This window comes from Nicotiana tabacum, chromosome 7, assembly GCF_000715075.1.
Source record: "Nicotiana tabacum cultivar K326 chromosome 7, ASM71507v2, whole genome shotgun sequence".
In the NCBI taxonomy this organism is placed as follows: domain Eukaryota; kingdom Viridiplantae; phylum Streptophyta; class Magnoliopsida; order Solanales; family Solanaceae; genus Nicotiana; species Nicotiana tabacum.
In genome coordinates this window covers 1,523,906-1,546,156 of record NC_134086.1, presented here as the reverse complement: position 1 = coordinate 1,546,156, position 22,251 = coordinate 1,523,906, and positions in this window count along the sequence as shown.

Sequence of the window (22,251 nt, the reverse complement as noted above, 5' to 3'; positions counted from 1 at the left end):
GATGCTGAAAGAGGTTTTTAAGTCCTCGAAACGTAGAATTCACTTTTAAAACAAGTTAAGCTTTCAAGTTCCGCAAACGATGCTGAAACATATCAAACCTCGTCCGAATAACCTCAAATTTTGTACACACGTCACAAAAGACACTACGAACCTACTCCAATTCTTAGAATTCCATTTCAACTCCGATATCAAATTTTCCACTGCCGCCCGGGAATAACCAAATTTCCAATTTGGCCAATTCAAGCCTAATTCTACCACAGACCTCCAAACTACATTCCGGACGCGCTCCTAAATCCAAAATCACCTACCGGAGCTGACGGAACCGTCGAAATTCACATCCCAGATCGAATACTAAAAAGTAAAAACTTGGTCAAACCTTTCAAATTTAAAGCTTCTAGCTGAGAATCATTCTCCCAAATCAAATTCCAGATAACCTGAAAACCAAAACTGACGATTCACACAAGTCATAATATATCATACCGATATACTCATGCCCTCAAACAACCAAGCAAAGTTCAATTTCTCAAAATGACCAGTCGGGTTGTTATATCCTCTCCCACTTAAACATATGTTCGTTCTCAAACGTGCCCAGAGTGGTTCCAAAAGCCATCAAATTGCTTTATAATCTCACTATGCACATACTCGGGGATGATCCCACGTCACCCTATCCATATTGGTTTGATAACACAACATGACTGAAAATTCTTAATCCAACCTAGTCCATAAGCCTTAGAATCCAATTTCCACATCCGAAATTTCCTATAAGATCAGAATCTCGCATATACACACTGTATAAATCTAAACAAGCTGAAATCATAACCCAAGATGTAGTCACATGATATACTACATAATTCAAACACTCATAGCGACAATTTCTAATCACAGTAGTTGCTCAAAACAACCCAATACTGGTAATAAACCTCTTATCAAATAAAACCTCGATCTAACACCTTTATATACTGCCAAATGATGAAAGGAACATGCAGAAACTCATAACCATTCGTCGTATCAACAAGTCATGGAGCTCTCTCTTCTCTGACAGGAATTATAGCAGGTTTCTAAGCTGACTTTTGAGGTTATCCTTCTAACCAGGCTGTAGTCAATTCTGATAGTATTCATTCTAAGTCCAATGACCTCATCTCATCCAATACGGCCACCTTGGTGACATGACGCATCAATACAACCCAGGTCCATAACCTGTGCAATTCGTACACCCAATAGCAATATCCCAAATGTACTCAATCATGAAAATGACTCAAACGAGAAAACTGCCCCGCCAGCTTAACAAGTACCAACACAACCATGCTAAGAGCCTAGCACGTAGAACCAAAACTCACGAATCTAACACAAAAGGGTCGTGCCTCTACATAACTCCGCTACAATGGGCGATCCCATCTAAACGCTGGTCCATATTGTATACCTCGAGCCGCCTTGCTCAAAATAAATAACCACGTGAAATTTGACATCAAGTACCCAAAATGCATTACCATAACTACGGAGAAAATAACCCAATACCACAATCCGGAAAGAACATAGCCAACGTGCAATCAATCATGCAATACCCAAATACTCATCTCGCTCAAATTCTGCTATAAAGCTCAAATTGAACCGCACCATATGTGCATATAACCAACGAATCACAACTCCTTATAATATAGAAGAGTAACTCATAGATCACTCCAGAACACGAATAAGCTCAACAACAATCGAATGGCACATCCCTCAATAATAGCAGTTCGGAGTCAACAAATTCGACTCGGTGCAGAACAACATCCATGTTGGGCCTACCAATGAACCCCAAATCAACTATGGTCACCCATAACAGATAAATAACCATCCGAAAGTCCAAAGTGACTGAATCACAACACACATTACTCCCTGACTAACCTTAGCTACATTTTCATAGTCCACAACCACGACATAATCTACTCATGAAAACTCTCAATCTCCAAATCCATAGAAAATATGAATCACCATCTCTGATCTCAACTCCATCGCCTGAATGTCCACATTTATCCAATTACACGGTCATCCCACGAGGAATACTTCTGAAATTTTTCTATGCCACAAGGCAAATTTTGAACTCCAGCAATCGATCAAACAAGAGAGTGTCGCAATACCAATGAAGTATCCATAACTCAAACACTTCTGCCCTTTCTGAATGTATACTCTCATCAAACCATACCAATTAGTAATATTATTTACCTAGTCATCTAAAACTGTCTATGCTACCTAAGAATTTACGACCTTCCTTTGAGAACTGAATCGTGACCTTACTCATACAAATGTCAATCTTACACAACATACCGCATATACCATGCCATCCTATAAGAACTTCATAATCCACTCCGAGTCACAAGGAACTACGTACTCAACTAGCCAAGAACTTTCCATTTGATCGCATCTAGGAGAAAATCACTGTACATCACATGCTCTTCATGCCTGCAGAAAATACACATCTCTAACCATGGTAGAAACCATCAAGAACTCTCTGAACCCCATTGGCACAAAGCCAAACCGTCAAGATTGAATCCTTCTAACTCAGCCAAGCTACACAGACCACTAAAACCCCAAGGGTATTTCCATGAAACACCTGTAAAAACTCATTACCTCATACACATCCAAAGAACTAATCATACCCATTATCATGTTGATCCAACCTACTACCAAGATGTCCTATCTATCCGAGTCCCTTCTGAATTACCTTCAAATTAATACTCTTATCGCCATAACACCACAATCCTCAACCCCGACTCACATACGAGACCCTAACATAAAACCATACCGTCCTAGGCTCATAAGCCGATGAATACTCTCTTAAATATCCCCAAAAGTACCACATTCAAAATACTTACCATGAAGAGACTTCCTGCGAATCTAAAGCCATCACCTTCACCCTCTTGATACTGATATGTAGAATCCATAATGATATAGAAATGTCACAAGTCTTGACACCATCCAATGTAAACCTTAGTTTCTAGCCAATTACACATCCTAAAGATCCTCGATTATTACATATAAATCTTGAATCCATTAGAACCATTCTCGAGAGGCATCCACTCTACTCAAGTCTCACTTAACTGATCAATAAACCAAACGACTGTGTTCCATTAGTACAGCAACACCTAAGGAAGTAACTTATTCTTCTAAGCCACTAAGCGATTTCCTACTCCATACATGTTACATCCCTTCAAACAATAACTAAATCATCCAATGTTTCTCATATACCTATAAAGCATAACACAACCCTTATCCAAAATTTCCTTTACTCGAGTCATCCTTGACCTCAACCTCTGTAAGCCGCAACTGATTCACCAGTATACCTCACACTGAAACCAGTACAACACATAATCGTGTAATCAACTGATCAATAGCAGACTCCCCACTTGGCTCAAAGCCATAGATCAAAATACATAATACTCACGATGCCCATACTCTATCAATGTCATAGTTCCATAGTGAGATTCAGCTAAATCCTTCGTAAGCTCATGCAACACAACCCATCTAATACCTTAAATCATTTGCAAATCTCACATTCAGCCTCGTAACAATCAAGCCAACTCTCATATGCGATCCAAACTCGAACTGCAGCACATATAGTTCACTGGTAAAGGAAGACTCTCTATAAAACAACATAAGGATCACACATCCTCAGGACACCCTACAGGAGATAACCCACCTACTTCATCTCAAACTAACATCTCTTTATACCCTTCCACCATCATAAACATACCGCAATCGCTTAATCCTCATGAGTCTGAACTCATAACACAACATGAAGATCTACCTCACTCCACAACTAAACTACATGAGAGGTCCTTCAACACCCCCATAGCTCGAGGCCATACGCCAACTCAAGACAGAAGTCAAACACCCAATAGTCCTTTCTACATCTCCAGCAAACTCTTCTTGTCACATTCGAACAATCGTGAACACATATCGCAATCAAATCATACTCACCCCATAGTCATCCAGTCACAGATCCCACCAATAAGGACACAAACAGACATATAAGTCCCAAATGCACGTGCTCACATAATCGAAATCTCAGTACTCAAGCCACAGACAAAACCCGGCCTCAAGTCCTCCAGACCAGCCCATCATCGACATGCCAAAATCACATCTCGCACCTCAACCATGGAACTCACAAACCATCGATGCACAACTAATACCAAGCGCTCAAGTGTGCATACGAATGTGTGGAAGGAATTCAAAGGGTTACACTTCAAGCTAAATCAATGTCGCACGATAAAAATTCAAGAATGTGAAGTTTCCAGGTTCTGCAGCCTCTCGAAGATAAGTATAGACGTCTCCGTACTGATCTGCAAGACTCTACCAAACTCGTTCATGACCCATGAGACCTATGTAACCTAGGCTCTGATATCAACTTGTCATGATCCAAACCCAACTTATCATGATGGCGCATATCGTGGAACTAGGCCAACCTCAACTCAACGAAAAACCAACCACAATACTAAAATTTGGAATATTTGCGGAAGAGTACTTTTATCATTTAAGAAAATAGACTGTTCATAGCATAAGCAAAATCCATAACACGATTCAACCAGACCAAAACCAGGGTGTCACGGAGTACATAAGTGTCTAGAGAAATAACATAGTCTACTACAATGTTTATTGAATACAACTGAAACACAACTAGAATAGAGAAGGAGGGTTAAGATCTGCAAACTCCATGCAGATACCTCAACAATATCCCAAGCCTGCAACCACGATTAGTGACTGCCACTTGGACCGAAAGTACTTGAATTTGCATACAAAGTGCAGGGGTTAACGTGAGTATACTAACTCAGTAAGTAACAAATCCAACCTATGGACTAATAGGTAGTGAGGAACTCAGCCTCATCAAAGATAACCGAAATAACATACAGAAATTTAGGCATGCTTTCAGTTAAATAAATAGCTCGAACAGTAAAACAAAGTAGGTATGAACAAGGTAAAGAAGTGTAACTCGGTTACATCTACATGTCAATGCACATGCTGTATGAAATGCACCATGCTGAGTGCCTCATGTGCCCACAATCTCAAATGCTCGTCCACTCAGTACTGTATATGGCTCATACGGCCCAGGGAAGATCCAGCTTAGAATATATACATCTCTTACATCAGTCACTCAGTACTGAGGAAGGCCAATCCAGCCTATGGAGAAGATCCATCTCCAGATAATAATAATAACAACCTCACAACCACTTGGTACTGTATATGGCTCACAAGGCCCAGGCAAGATCCTTTCCGAAATATATACACATCACAGACCATCAGTCTCTAGTACCGAGGAACAAGCCAATCCAGCCTCATGGAGAAGATCCATCTCCATACCAAGGGAAGATCTATCCCAGAATATAATCATCCGCGCTCACTGGGGGTGTGTTACAGACTTCGGGGGGCTCCTTCAGCCCAAGTGTTATCACAAGCCAACGAAGGCATATATCAATAATCTATTGCGGCGTGCAGCATGACACATAACTGTCACTCATAATCAGGCTCTCAGCCTCACTCAGTCATCACTCTCCAGTCTCTCCCACTGGATCACAATGCCATGAAAACTAGCCTGGAACAATGATATGATGTGCAAATAAATAACAGCTGAGACTGAGATGAGATATGAAATGCATGAACATGACTGAGTACAAAATATCAATGAAATCAGTGAGATGACAGTAAGAAACGACCACTAGGGTCCCAACAGTATCGGGGTAAAGCCCTAGCATGATAAGTAACATGATTTACAGTCCATTTACTTCATCACATGAAGAAACACAGATATCAACAAGATAGAATTTCTAATCAGTGCCATGGAATGAACTAGGTCACAATTCTCACGGTGCACGCCTGCACACTCGTCACTTGGCATGTGCGTCACCTCAATACCATCATATAGAACATAGTTCAGGGGTTCAAACCCTTAGAACCAAGTTTGGAAGCGTTACTTACCTCCGACCAAACAAACTCCTACTCCGCTATGCCTTTGCCTCCAAATCGAACTATAGATGCTCCGAATCTAGCCATAAACAATTTGATATAGGAATCAATCCCATAAGAAAATGCTTAGCTTAAGACCAAAAGTCAAAACGTCAACTCAAAAGTCGGGCATCAATATTCAAATCTCAAAAATTTATTTTATGAAATTTCTACAATTTTTCCCAAATTTTAACCTCAAAGTACTAATAAAATGATGAAATCAGTGATATGTTTATGTATATTAACCAAATCTGAGTTAGAATCACTTACCCCGATGAATTTCTTGAAAAACCCTCAAACAATCGCCACAACCCGAGCTCCCTAGGTCCAAAATATGAAATAATGCCCTAAACCCCGTTTATATAGTGCACTCTCTGATCTCCACTATGTTGTCCGCGAAAATCCAAGTGCGGCCACGAAAATCCAACCACCGCGGTCGCAAAAAAGTAGCGATCCATGCTTCTGGTGGCTGCACTGACATGCCTTAGTATTTTGGCCATAACTTTCTCTACATATGTCCAAATTATTATTTCTTTACCTTTCTGGAAACTAAACACAAAAGTCTACAACTTTTATTTTTGAGTCATCTTAACATTCCTTGTAGACCAAAAGATATAGGCTTCCGAAATCGGACTACCGGATCTGCAGAACTTCCCTAGAGCGCCTCCACGACCAAATTTTCCCTGTCTGTCCCTCCCCCTCCGCGGTCCGCAAAATTTTACCGAGGTTCGTATTTTCAAGGCACCAGAACTATGTAGGAGTTCTGAAAATGCCCGGACTTGCTCAAAACTCACCCGAAACACACCTGAGGCCTCCGGAACCTCAACCAAAGGCACCAATAAGGTATATATATACGAACTTAGCCGAACCCTTGGAACTCTCAAAATAACATCAAAATACCAAATTAACCTCAGATTCAAGCCTAAGAACTTCTAAACTTCCAAGTTTCGCAAACGATGCTGAAACATATCAAACATCGTCCGAATAACCTCAAATTTTGCACACACATCACAAAAGACACGACGAACCTACTCCAATTTTTGGAATTCTATTCCGACTCCGATATCAAATTTTCCACTGTCGCCTGGGAATCACCAAATTTCCAATTTTGTCAATTCAAGCCTAATTCTACCACGGACCTCCAAACTACATTTCGGACGCGCTTGTATGTCCAAAATCACCTATCGGAGCTGACGGAACCATCAAAATTCACATCCGAGATCGAATACTAAAAAGTCAAAACTTGGTCAAACCTTTCAAATTTAAAGCTTCTAGTCGAGAATCATTCTCCCAAAATTAAATTCTGGATAACCTGAAAACCAAAACCGACTATTCACACAAGTCATAATACATCATACGGATATACTCATCCCCTCAAACAAGTGAGCAAAGTGCAATTGCTCAAAACGACCGGTCGGGTCGTTACAACAAGATGGTATCTCGGGAGTTTCCCCACTGCTTAACCTGTGTGTTATACTAATATTTTGTTGCATTTCCTTTCGTTAAATTCTAGTCTAATATTATACTGTATATCTCCTGCCTTATTTATTATTTACCAATGGGCCTGACCTAACCTCGTCACTACTCGACCGAGGTTAGGCTTGACACTTATTGGGTACTATTGTGGTATACTCATGCTACTCTTTTGCACATGTTTTCGTGTGCAGATCCAGGTACATCATTCTATCCTCGTTATTAGTTGTGCACATGCTGCTGTTACGGAGACTTCAAGGTACATCTACCGCGTCCGTATACCTAGGAGTCCCCCTCTATCTTTTTGTGTAGTTCTTCCTCTACTACTCCTAAACACTGATGTATAGAACAATTAGTAAATTCTTAGAAGCTTGTGACTTATGATATTTCGGATTTTGGAAAAATTCTGTATGTATTTTTTTGAGAGTTGTTATTGTATATGCTGAGCGACATTTCTATTAATTATTCCATTACTCTTGTTGTTTGTGGTTTAGATTTATGTATTCATTTTTGTTTTTATTCCACTAATGTTAGACTTACTTAGTCATAGAGACTAGGTGTCGTCGCGATCTCTTACAAGGGAAGATTGGGTCGTGACAATATATTTACGGTCACCTAAATTTATTTACTATGAAATAAATGATCTTAACGTCATTTAATGTGCTTTAATAGCATGTGTTGACATAATGGGAGATAAATTTGTGTGTGTGAAAGTTAAAATCATAGCTATATCCTCCAAGTTAATATTGAAGGTGATTGTTATTAGGGATGAAATAATGTATGAAGAATAGGTGAATAAAATTCGCAAACATTGATATAGACATGTTCTTAGAATTCGTTTATGTTCTTGAGTTTAATTAGTATGTCATTTGCAATCAGATCGCCTGTTAAACTAAGGCATCCCTTGATAGCCCAAATAAAATAATTAGTGATTGTAAAGATCGCTTAAACATAAATCACTATGTATAAATATAAGCAAACAAATTAGTGAATATGCGATTTTAAATATACTTAGCGTGATTCGCCCCTACTTAAGCAATTCAAATCGATTGACAACTCAAATTTATAATAGGCGATTTCAAACATGACATAGGTGACTATATTCATTCTTAAATATGGTATTATTAATTTATCTAATTTTAATTATTGATATTTACTTATTTTCCTATACATAGTTTAAAAATATATTGGAATGATAAGAACTTATCCATGATATCACGAGAAGCGATGGTACTATATGAACTAGATGGACATTATATATTGTTGTAACAACCCGGTCAGTCGTTTTGAGAGTTATAGCCCCATTTCCTCCACTTTTTTTCTTTATGTGTTGTTCAGCTGTGTTGAGTTGTATCGAGTTGGTAGGTTTGAGTTCGGAATAGTTTTGGAATGAAATAAACACTTAATCTCTTAGTCAGAAAGCAAAGTTAGAAAAGTCAACCGGAAGTTGACTTATGAGTAAACGAATTCGGATTTGGATTTTTATGATTCGATTAGCTTCGTTGGATGATTTTAGACTTAGGAGTGTGTTCAAAATATAATTTGGAGATCTGTGGTAGAATTAGGCTTGAATTGGCGAAAGTTGGAAGTTTAGGAGTTCTTAGGCTTGAATTTGAGGTTGATTTGGTGTTTTGGTTGTGTTTTGGTGTTGTTTTAGGGTGTTCCGAAGGTTCGACTAAGTTCGGGTAGTGATATATGACTTGTTGGAATTATTCGTTGAGGTCCCGAGGGCCTCGGATGAGTTTCGGATAGGTTTGGGTTGTGTTGCGCTCGTTTTCCGTATGTTTCGACGTCGTTTCTTCAAGCATAAATGATATCATATTGAACAAATGAGCTCCGATTTATTTTTTGATTGAAGTATTAGATCTGTATCGTAATATCGGACCCGTAGCAAAAAGAATCATTGAATTTGAACATTGTATGAGGATTTTATGGTCATTTTACTAAGAATTAGGTTGCTAGATTTTTCAGATTAATTACAAAATTGTCATTGACGGCGTATTTAAAAATCTGCACTATTTGCAAATATTGAAACCAACATATCTCATTCATTATAAGGTCAAATTGAGTGATTCAAAAGCCTAAATTGACTAGAATTTTTGGGATTGTTTGGTACGAGAAACGAGGCAGAATAGCTGGCAGAAAAATATATAAAATAAGAGTTTGTTCATTTGGTCATATTTTGAGTTGGGGAGCTCGAATTTGGATTATTTTGGAGGCGATTTTTACCATAGGGATTGGGGTAAGTGTTCTCTACTCGGTTTTGATTATATTTCATGAATCCATCTTCGTTTTTGGGATTTGATTGATGATTTCAAAGTGAAATTGAGGGAGTTAGAGCTTGAGTTTTGTAGAGTTTTAGGTATGGATTTGAGGGACCAAACGGAGTCCGATTTTGATAAATTTTATATGGTTAGACTCGGGAGAGGACGAATTTTATTATTCTGTAATTTTTGACTGGTTTTGAGACGTGGACCCGAGGGCCGGGTTTTGGCCGGTTCGAATTTTTGGCCTATTTATATAGTTTTTATTATGGAATTCGATTCTCTAGCCATGTTGATAATATTATTCTAATTATGGTTAGATGTGGAGCTCTTGGAGACCGAGTTGAGGGACGAGGACATCCCGGAGTAGGATTTCACGCTATTAAGATAAGTAACAGTTTTAACTCTGGCTTTGAGGGTATAAACCCGGAGAATTTGATATTATGTAATTGTTTGGAGGTGATACTCACGCTAGATGACAGGTGTGTGGGTGTATACCTCGAGGGATTGAGACTTGGTCCATCCTGTGAGGCTCTGAGGCCTAATAACCATTATCTGTGTTTATGCATTTACTTGTTGGTGAACTTGTCTGCCTTCACGTTAGAGATCATGTTTAGGCTTCATTAATTCTCACGTTATTTGTACTCAGTCATAGAAATTATTGTACATGTTTACCTCGGTCTATATTATTTGATAATATGTTGTGATACTTGATGTGGGTTGTGTCCCCTTATTTGTTGATGATGGTGAGGCTAGTGAGGTACATGATTGAGTGAGGCCGAGGCCTGGTTGTAAAGATATTAATACCATAGCGCGTGAGCTATCCGCGTAGCACGTGAGTTGATCGTGCGGGTCCAGATATTGATACCATAGCGCGTGAGCTGTCCGCGTAGCACGTGAGCTGACCGTGTGGATCCAGGTATTGATATTATGGCACGTGAGCTGTCCGTGGTTAGCGCTTGGGCTTTGGGAGCCCCGCCGGAGTCTGTACACACCCCCAGTGACAGCAGATTATTGAGTGTGTTGAGTGCTAAGTACGCGTGATGAGTGAGGGAATGACACTACTGTGAGGTTGTATTTATTTGTGTTGTTGCTGCATTTATCTGTTATATTTATTTGTGGCATTTACTGAGTTATGGAATTTACCTGTTTATTTTTTTAAATTGTGAAAATAAATAATTGGACGGTTTTACTTAGCTCGTCACTACTACTCAGTTCCTTAGTTATTTCTGTTACTATTAAGTCGGTTGTGCTCATACTACATCCTGCACTTTAAATGCAAATCCAGGTGAATTAGAGCGTGGTGATCGTTGAGTCCAGGCCGGCTATCTGTGGAGATTGCAAGGTAGCTGCTAGTGTCCGCAGGACCTTGTTACTCCTCTTGTCATTTCTTCTTTTGGACAGTTAGACAGTTTATATATCTTAGTTTATAGTTTTAGACGCTCATGACTTAGTGACACCCGGATGTTTGGGGCTCGTTTCCGTATTTTATATTGATTATATTCATAGCTGATTTAGTGTGAGAAATTTAAATGTTGAAAATATTTTATTAAATTCTTATAATCGATTTAATAGTAATATTTTGGGAAATAGGCTTGCCTTGTAACACGATGGGCGCCATCATGACTGTCACGACCCCAACCCCGGCCGTGATGGCGCCCAACACAATGCTAGGCAAGCCCGACCAATTAACATCTCACAATCTCTTTCTTTATAATTCAATACCAATTTTCAGGATTTAATACCAGTTTAATATAAATAGAAGTATTAACAGATGAAATGTGCGGAAACCATAATCACAAAAAATCTCTGTAAAATAGCCCACTGATCCGGTGTCACAAGTCTGAGCCTCTAATACAAGGTTTCAACAATCTAATACAGAAATATGTCTAAAATGCGAAATAATAAGTAGAGATAGAAGGAGAAATCGGGTCTGCGAACGCCATGCAGCTACCTCGATAACTCCGATGAAATAGAACAACGGGAGAGCTCGCTCTATGCCTCAGGAATACCTGTACCTGCACACATGGTGCAGGGAATTGTGAGCACGTGATTTTTGCTTCACGAGACAATCGCTCCAAAAGAAATAAAAAATAACAACAATTGATCCCGTTGTACAATTTTGGAATTTTTACATGGCACTTCGTTAATTGTTTATGACTTTGGCCCATTTTTACTTTATTAAAACAAAATACAAAAAATGTACGTGTCATGCATAATCTGAACCGTAACATGGTTGTTAAATAGAAAAGCATAGACAGGCATCTTTGCCCGTGATTTTGTTTTGTTTGATTTTTACCTGTTTTGAATTATTTTAATGTGTGTGCAAATAATTGTATTAGGTGTTTATTTTAATTTGATTTTACTTAGTTTTGTATTTTTATAATAAAAGAAAAAAAAAGAAAAAAAAGGCCCTTCCTTTTCCGGACTTGGGCCAATTTGTTAAAATTGGCCCAAACAAACAATGCACAAAACCAGGCCTGCCCGGTCCAGTCCAACCTGATACCCAGGGTGTCCAAACGACGCCGTTTTAATCCAGTTTGATCTGGGCCGTTGATCTCAGATTGATCAACGGCCAAGATCACATTTCCCATACCCACGAACAGAACCCGACCCGTTTCCACCCGGACCAACCCAAACCCTTTACCCTTGAAACGACACCGTTTCCTTCGAGCTGAAGGATCCTGGCCCTTCATCGCATCTCATCCAACGGCCAGGATCCACCCACCCACTAACTATATAACCTTCTAACCTTACCCTACCCCCCCATCTGACACCCCAGCTCCCGTCTTCACCATCTTCCCCATCAAACCCTAGAGTCGCCCCTGTATCCTTCACCATGAAAACCGGCGGCACGGACGCCGGTGACCTCGCCCTTAACACCATAGAACCCTCGTGCCGTCCTGAACCCAAATCTACCAACCACACACCTCGAATCCTATCCCACCTTCTCGAATCTTCATTTGAAGATTCGAGTCGGAACCTAATCTACACCGATCTGCTTTAAATTCATACCAGACACTCCCCAGACCCCCCTCGTGACCAAACCATACTTGGTTTGGTCCGAATCTGATCAGGGAAGCATGAATCCCAGATCTGAGTTTTTGAACTTTGTGATTCTTCGTCACTGGTCCATATCCGTTCAACCGAAGAGATTAAGGTCTAATGGACTTTAATCAAAGTGTTTCTCATCTGAGAAACACTTCAATTAAAGTCCGTTCAGTCTTAAGAAAGGCCTGACCAAGTCCGAGTTAAGGTTTTGATGTTTCGGGATTTGAGGTGAGTTCTGTTCTCTTCTCTTTGTTCTTTAGTCCATGTTTGTTCGAAAGGCTGTTATTGTTGTTGTGTAATGTTTGTGTCCTTGACTTTTATCAACTGTGCCTTGACCACTTTGCCTGAACCTCTGTTGTTTGATTGAGTCTTTCCATTTGTTCTGATAATGTATATGTGAGTGTTGTGCAATTAGCTGATTTTCAAAATTTGGACTGACTAATTGACTCTTCGAGTGCAATTCTGCTTAGTCAATATAATGCGAACCTTGTGTGATACTGTTAAATGTCTGATTTTTGGCTACGATTGTATGTGTTATAACTAATATAGTCGAGTCGACATGTGTCGTCAATTAGTTTCAGTTATCCGAGCAATAACAAATCGATTTGTTTCTGTTGAACATTGCCTGAAATCAATTAAGAACTAAGTTCAGTTTACTTATAATTGCTAATTTGATTTCAGAAATTTAAGGTGTAGGTTGTAATGGTAATCTGAACTGGCGGGGGGCATGTGCACAACATGGGCATAAAGGCCCTTTTGAATTAAATAATTTGACAGCATGTGCTGTCAGACTACCTCCTGCTGCCCATATCTGCCTTTAGTTAATAAAATGGGGAAGTTTAAGCCTGCCAAGGGAATGATGGGGTTTAATATTTAAATAGCTAAAGTAGAATTGAAAAGGAGATGGGCACATGGGAGGGGTTTTCTTTTAATCGATTAGGCTGTAAAAGGAGTGAGTTGAAGGCTTATAAAAGAGAGGACCTGGAGATAAAGGAGGGGTGGAAATATAGATAGAGATATACGAGAGAGACATAAGAGAACAGGGAGATACACAGAGATCTAAGGGAGGAGGATACACATAGATACACAGAAGATAGGAGGAAAGAAAAAAAATAACCATCTGATATTAGGGAACACAGTAGAGGGGGGTTAAGAGATAGAAAGCATACAGTCAACAATCAGAAACTGCTTCTTCCCATTGCTGTTTGGGTTTTCATTTGTTTCAATCTATTCAATCCATTCTGATTCTCTGAAGTTCCAATTGAGTCTATTATTCAATTGTTTTCATTGGTTCACTACTGGTTTTGGTCTGCCTGGAATTCTGATTCTACTCCACTGTGTGCTGCTGTCATTTGGCCACTCTTTCTATCGGCTATAGTTGTATTCTTGCACTCGAGCCTGTTCTGCTGTGTTGTTTGATTTGCTGTTGTTGCTTTGTTCCTGCTGCTGCTGATCTTCTCTATCTTCTTCCTTTTCTTTTGTCATATTCAACATCCAGGTACACATTTCATACCGATGTAACCATGAGAGGCATGAATTGAAAGATCTGAAGAATTGTTAAATCATTCTGCTGCTTCACTTATAGCTTTGTGAATATTGTTAAAGTTGCATAAATTATGTCATTTGTAGTCCAATGGAAAACACATTAATAAGTTTGTACTTAATTGAAAATATTCTAGCCTAAAACTGCGACATGTTTGTTGGCAGTACACGTGATGCAGTCATATAATTTATAGAATGTGCTATCATTTTGATAGAATTGTTAATTCAACTCTTCTTCCGGTTATGTTTGAATAGGTAGGGGCAAACGGCTGTAAATCCAGCCAAATATAATACAGTTTTGAATCACCAATTTCGATTTCTTTAGGCAGTTTATAGGACTAGTTTCGAATATCATCGATAGTTTTCTTTAAATAAGGAATTCTATTAACCCTGTTTAAGCAAGTTAATCTAAATTCGACTTAAAGGTGTTTATTCGGATTAAGTGTTGTATTTCGTTAGAATAAACGGATTTCTTTTGTCAAATTAAAGCATTTTTTTTTATTGAAGTACATTTTTTTTACCTTGTAAATAATTAACCGTAAAAATCCGGATTAGGCGAAAGCATATAATTAAATTAGCATGTATTTTTTTTAGTTTTAGAGACAAACGTATTAGAAATGTAGCCACCTTAGGATATCCTTTCTAAAATAGAGACAAGCCTCGCCAAATAAAATGCAAAATTACGGGGCTCTCAATAAATAACCACAATAAATTTTAGGATTCGGGATAGGCCGTTTTAGTGAATTTCATGGCCTTCCACAAAAATAATAACGCGCTAGACTCTTTAGGCGCGGCTTAATAATTTAACCTTCTTAAACACGGGTGCACATTGATGTGACCCAAATCCAAATCTCAACGGAGTCAAAATGTGTCGACGACCACGGGTGCATTGATTGTGACGTGGTTCGAGATGCATTTTCACGACGTTGCAATTCTATAAAAAAAATAATAAATAATAACAAAAGCGGTTTAAACTTAATAGAAGCACGCAAGTCATAACATGTATTTAAATCAGATAATTAGCCATTATAACAATTTAAGCGACCGTGCTAGAACCACGGGATTCGAGGGTGCCTAACACCTTCCCTCGGGTCAACAGAATTCCTTACTTAGAATTTCTGGTTCGCAGACTTCACTCGGAAAAGTCGAAAATTTCCTCGATTTGGGATTCAAGATAAACCGGTGACTTGGGACACCAAAAGCCAAACCTTTCCCAAGTGGCGACTCTGAATTAAATAAATAATCTCATTTCGAATATTGTCACTTAAATTGGAAAACTCCCTCGCGCATTTTATCCTTCGGGGCGGGCGCGCAAAAAAGGAGGTGTGGCAGCTCTGGCGACTCTGCTGGGGAAATAAAACCCAGAACCACTGGTTCAGGGTTCAAGAATTCGAGCTTAGAATAATTGTTATATTTGGCTTTATTATCTGATATTTATTACATGTTTTGATATAACGTGCTGAATGTTGTCTTTTACCGCTTTGATATTATCTGAACTGTATATAAATTGTGTCGAAACCCTTCTCTTCTTACCTCCAGGGAGAAGCTCGCTGGTCGAGACTCTCTATTCTGTTAGTGTCTATACCTGAAATAAGAAAGAGGTCGGACAAGTTACAAAGCCGGACGATCTCGCGGGTCCCCGGTACGTAGCCCCCTCCTCGACTCGAGTTGTCCGCTCGGGTACACAGTCTAGAACAAATGCCCAGGTTACGAACCTAGAATAACTTGACTTCATGCCGGATCCCTAGTAGGAACGCTTATCTGCATCATGTTGCATTTGACTTAGGGGACTCAACACAAGGGTTGGGTCCGTCTAGGACAGACAACCTAAATGAAAAGACCACCCTGCTGCATCCTATTTGTTTTGCGCATTTATTTGCTTCGGTTCCGCATGCTGACCGGTTTCTAAAAAAAGAGAGGGAAAATAGCAGCGTAGGGAGATAATTACTTATTTTGGAAAAATAAAACCAATGTCCAAGTAGTGTCAAAACCTCGCCGGAATTTCTCTAAAAAAAAAGAATAAAAACAAAATTTGTCTTCTTAGTTTGAATTAAAAAAAATACAAATTTTCTTTTTTATCATTTCCAAAATCAAAAAGAAAAAAAAGGGTATTTATTTAAAAGTAAAAAAAAAAAACGGAAATTCATAATTCAAAAAAATGTTGTTTCTTTTGTAGTACCCCTTTTATAAATTCAGACTAATAGTCCAAATATTTCCCAAAAAATAATTAGTAATAAATATTTTCTTTAATCTTTATCTCTTTTCAAAAAAAAAAAAATACGTATTCTTGATTTTTAGGTTTATTTGGTTTTCTCTATTCACGATAGCCCGAACTACGCCGGTTTGATTCTCACCGGATGTGAGATACGTAGGTAACCCTCGTCGGGTTCAACCCCCCCATTTTTACTAAAATAGCCAAAATCAATAAATAAATAAAAATTGCGTTTCAAACTTAAAAAAAAGAGTCGTAAATAAATCGGGTGACGATGTCTTGTCATAAATAGCCGAATGTTCCCGAAAGGGACGCCGGAAGGCTGACTTTGCATAAATAGCCACCTTTGGGTCTTGTTTAGCATTTTTATCCAGTAGACCCACACAGCCTTAAAATCTTCGTCCCCGAAGTGTTTAAAGGCCGTGTTCAAAACTTGATCTCCTCTGTAAAAAAAAAAAAATTTGAGTCAGTTCGTTTTGTTAAAATCACCTTAATAAATGTGCAGGATGAGCACGATGCAAAATGAACATTTTTCAATAATGACCAAAATCCCTGTCAAGTTACGGCTATGGTGGAATGATCTAGGTGTTGAAGGACAAAATGAGGTTAAGAAATATCTGAAAGGTCTTGTGGGTTTATTAGAAATCCAGCCTCGGGGAGATATCATAAGAGCTTTGGTTACCTATTGGGACTCGGCGCACAATGTTTTCCATTTCTCTGATTTTGAACTCACCCTGACTTTGGAAGAAATGGCCGGATACATCGGGAATACTGAACTTCCTTTGAAGGAAAAATACTTGGTCGCCCCAAGAGTCGTCACGGTACATCGGTTCCTAGATTCATTGAAGATACCTAGAACAGTCCACAACCCGGATCTGGCAGCCGGATTTTGTACTTCATGCTTCATATATGATAGGTACGGTCATGAGGAGGGATTCAATAATCCAATCAACAAACTGTGCAGCAAAGGAGTTCGTCAGAAGTGGGACAAGCACAGACGGGTAGCTTTCATGGTGATGTTCCTAGGCCTTCTGGTATTTCCAAGGAAAGACGGAAACATTGATCTGAAGATATCCGGGGTCGTCAGCACTTTACTCACGCAAAGTGACAGTACTCTCGCACCTATGGTGGTATCTGACATCTTTCGAGCTCTTACAGTTTGTAAAGCTGGGGGAAATTTCTTCGAAGGTTGTAACTTGCTCCTACAAATATGGATGACCGAGCACCTCTGCCATCATTCCAAGATTTTGAGCCATGGTTCCCCAGAAAAGACCCGCATAGAAGAATCTTACACGAGAACCAAAGAGATCATTTTGCCCAAAGGAGTCCTGGCATGGACCTCGTTCTTTCAAGCTCTTACTGCCAGCCAAATACAATGGACGTTGGGATGGTTGCCTGTTGATGAGATCTTATATATGTCGGCAGCTAAAACTCATTTCTTGCTGATGGGGCTTAAGAGCATTCAACCTTACGCACCCTGCCGAGTTTTGAGACAGTTCGGAAGATGCCAGACAGTACCTCATGAGGAAGATCTTAGCGCTCAAGCAGTTGAGATAAGTCCTAACGGACAATTCCCAGAAGCAAAGATTCGCCAAATCTGGAGTGAGTGTCAATATTTGAAATCAGATACTCGCGTACGGGATCGAGCCAAAGGAGAGACGGCACCAGGTTACCTTGCATGGTATAGAAGGGAATTCGAGCATGAAAGGCCGGCTAAGAGACCCCACATCCGGAATTTTACCGAATCATCACAAAGGCAGTGGGATTGGTTAGCAAAGGAAAGAGGCTATTGCGCCGAAATCAGCAGGTTAAAGCAACAAGTGGAAAGCTTGAAATATGAACACAACGTGCAAGTTGCTACCGATCTAGGAAAGCGGAACAGGTTAATTCAAGAAAATGAAATGCTCAGAGCCCAGATCAAACAGATAAGGGTGGATGCGGATAAACAACCAAGGCGTCGATCAGACGAGCAGCTGCTAAAAAGGCTAAAAGGTGAAATCAGGGAATGGCAAGATGGTTTGGAGGAATCTGAAAGCATCATAGCAGAGCTCAGGGCACAGTGGGATGCAAGAGCAGATGAGCATCGCCGGTACCTGAATCAATTGGAAGGCAACCACGAGAAGACTGTGGCTAAAGTAAAGAGAGAGATGGCTGCACTTGAGATCAAAGCAGCTAGTCAGGCCGAGGACTTCCAAATGGAGAGCATATACTGGTACGACTCAATAGCCCAGATGAAGTTGGAAGTACGGCGACTGAAGCATCAGCATATACAAGATGCTCAAGTATTTAAGACATGCAGCGATCAGATAAAACGCCTACTCGTGGAGAAGAAGCAAACCAGAGATAGGATCAAGGCCATTGCCCATGCCATCACCAGACGATGTCTACGATGTGAGAACATGTCCAGCGTTACCGTCCTCTCAGCAGTAATGGGTTATGTCAAGCAGACTATGCACGAGCTGGAGCAACTTGAGAGGGATCTCACGCCTAGGACCGCGGCAAGGCCGAACGATGCCCCGCGGACACCAATTTTCAAAACCATAATGCATTCATAGGTCAAATCTGTATCTTAGCATCTTCCGCTTGTTTTTCCCATCCGGGTGATTTTTAGTCTATTTTTGAATCTAGGTTTATTTTCAAAGTTCGTTTTTCTTTTGCAAATGTAGTTTGTAATAGAACATTTTCAACAATAAAGAGGTTGTTTCCTTTACGATCATTTGTGTTTTTCGAACTACGTAATGATCTGATTCACGTAGGCATCGTGATACGTAGGCAATCCTCATCGGATCCGGTCGCATTTCTTTTACTGCAAAATAAAAAAATAATAGAATAAAAAAAAGAGAAAAAAAGGGGAAAACTAATAAGAGGAAAAATGCCGGAATGACGCATGCTCTCGTAGCAAACATATAGTAATCCACTTAACTGTATAGGTGCATCATGCCCAACGTGAGATTAACTATCTGTTTATTTGCTACAAATTAACCGTGCGTTTGTCATTGAGTATTTCCGGGGTTTTTTGAAAAGACGGTTGGTTTGGTGAAAGTCTGGCCTCGCACTCATATTTCACGAGGTCAAGGAGAAGCGTTCAACTACCTGTTGTTAAGGCCAGAAGCGGTACTCACACTTACTTCACCAGGTCAAAAGGAAGTGTGGAAATGTCTTCAGAAATTCCATTGCAAACGATCCCTGTTTCTGAGGAGAGCTCGATCTCAGCCGTCCTCACACCTGAATCCGCAACTGCAGAGGAAAATAGAATCCTACGGCTCCGCATGTTGGAAATGCTGGACGATTGGAATAATGGGAAAGAGACGCCAAGTGTCGTCCCCGGATTCCCTGAATTATTCTCCAGGTCAAGTGGGACGTCTAATGTCCCCATAAATTATCCTGCTACCCCATTCGGGTACCCAGCCACCTCAGCTTTCTCTGCTGGATCACCTTCTAAGCCTCATCCCCGAATGTCAGCCACCGATGCAAGCATGAACATTTTTACTGCATCGCCTTGCCCGATTACGGCACAGCATACCACATACAAGCCAAGCTTTGACTCATCCTCCTTTACATTCCAAGCACCATCGTTCTCAATGGAACCAACCAGGTTCGCTACCAGCACTAATCCTCTACCGCCTCAGTGCGAGCTTGCACCGGGACAGGATCAGAACCCCAGAATTGCAGAACAAAATGAGATTGCCAAGAGAATGAGAAGCCTTGAACAAAGTTTGAAGAATATGCAAGGATTGAGCGGACAAAAGAGCGTCTCTTACGCTGACCTGTGCATGTTCCCTCACGTGCACCTGCCAACGGGTTTCAAGACCCCCAAGTTCAAGAAATACGATGGGCACGGTGACCCCATTGCACATCTTAAGAAATACTGCAACCAATTGCGGGGAGCCGGCGGAAAAGAATAACTGCTAATGGCATATTTTGGGGAAAGTCTAGTAGGGATAGCTTCGGAATGGTATATGGATCAGGAAATGTCCCGATGGCATATATGGGATGATCTCGCCAGAGATTTTGTAAAACAATTCCAGTATAACATCGACATTGCGCCAGACCGAAACTCTCTGTCGAATTTAAAGAAGAAGCCTTCGGAAAGCTTCAGAGAGTATGCTATTAAGTGGCGTGAACAGGCGTCGAGAGTGAAACCTCCCATGGATGAAGTGGAAATGGTCACTACCTTTCTCCAGGCTCAAGAGTCTGACTATTTCCAAAACATGATGTCAGCCATGGGTAAGCCATTCGCGGAAGCGATCAAGATTGGAGAGATGGTGGAAAATGGTTTGAAAACAGGTAGGATTCTGAGTCAAGCAGCCATAAGGGCGACCTCCCAGGCCGTCCAAAGCGGGTCCGGAGGAACGACAAGGGGGAAGAAGAAGGAAGAAACGACTATGGCAGCCTCTGAAGCAAGGGAGTATCGTCATCCCAGGCCCCATTTTCCGAAAAGAGCCCCACAACACTACTACCCCCACTCAAATTTGGCATATGCTCATCAACCTTATATGGTCATGAATGCCCAACCTTATAACCATCCACCACAACAAGCCAACCGAGGCCCAGCTCCACCTCCCAGAAATCAGCCTCCTTACCGCAACCACTATAACCCACAACCCCCGCAGAATAACTTTCGCCCTCAGGAGCCACCTCGAAGGCGAACTTTCACGCCCATCGGTGAACAATACTCTACTTTGTTCCCGAAGCTAGTCCAGTTGGGTTTCTTACAACCAATCCCTCAAACGAGGCAAAACCCAACATCACCTTCTTACAAAGCCGGAGTCAGATGCGCCTATCATTCAGGGGCCGAGGGACATGATACAAATGACTGCTGGTCGTTGAAAAGAGTGGTCGAAAATTTGATAGAGCAAGGGAAAATAGTGCTAAGGGACGAGGAAATCCCGAACGTAACTAACAATCCATTACCTGCTCACAATAATGGGCCGTTGATCGGAATGATTTGTGAAGACAAAGAGTTCGATTCTGCTTTGAAAGCTATAATTGCCATTGTCGACACGGGGAAGAGGCCCGAAATGGACCAGAAACCAGAAAAGGGGGAAGAGGTCAAGGCTATAAAGAACAAGCCTGAAAAGAAGGTAGAGAAGAAAGTGGTACCTGTAAAAAATGAAGTTCTTTACATACCACGAGGTCGAGCTGAGAAGGCGCAGAACTTCGGGATCAAAAAGACAAAACCTATGTACGTGCCAAAAGGGGCCTATGTGGTCCGGGGGACGATTCAACCACCTCGGCTGAATGAGCCAGTGGTTATCGGACGCGTGCCACAAAAGCCAATGACCAACCCGTCCACAGTGCCGTGGAATTATCAAAAGACTTTGGTAATGTACAAAGGTAAAGAGGTCATGGGAGAACTTCCAGAAAATACTTTCATCAGAAGGTATTCAAATACCCAAGAACTGAACAACGCCACACAAAGGCGCTTCCCGCCAAAGAAGCCCGTGAGTGTTGAAGAAGCGGAAGTGTTCTTCCAACAAATGAAAATGCCGGATTACGAAGTGATAGATCAGCTGCGCAAGTACCCTGAACAAGTATCCATGCTGTCATTATTGATGAGGTCGACCGAGCATCAAAAGATCCTATTGAAAACCCTGAATGAAGCATATGTACCAACTGAAACCTCGGTGGAACAACTAGAGCGAATGACAGAAAGATTCTTCGTCGTCAACCAAATCTCTTTCAGCAAGAACGATTTACCCCCGGAAGGAGCGGCACACAACAAGGCTT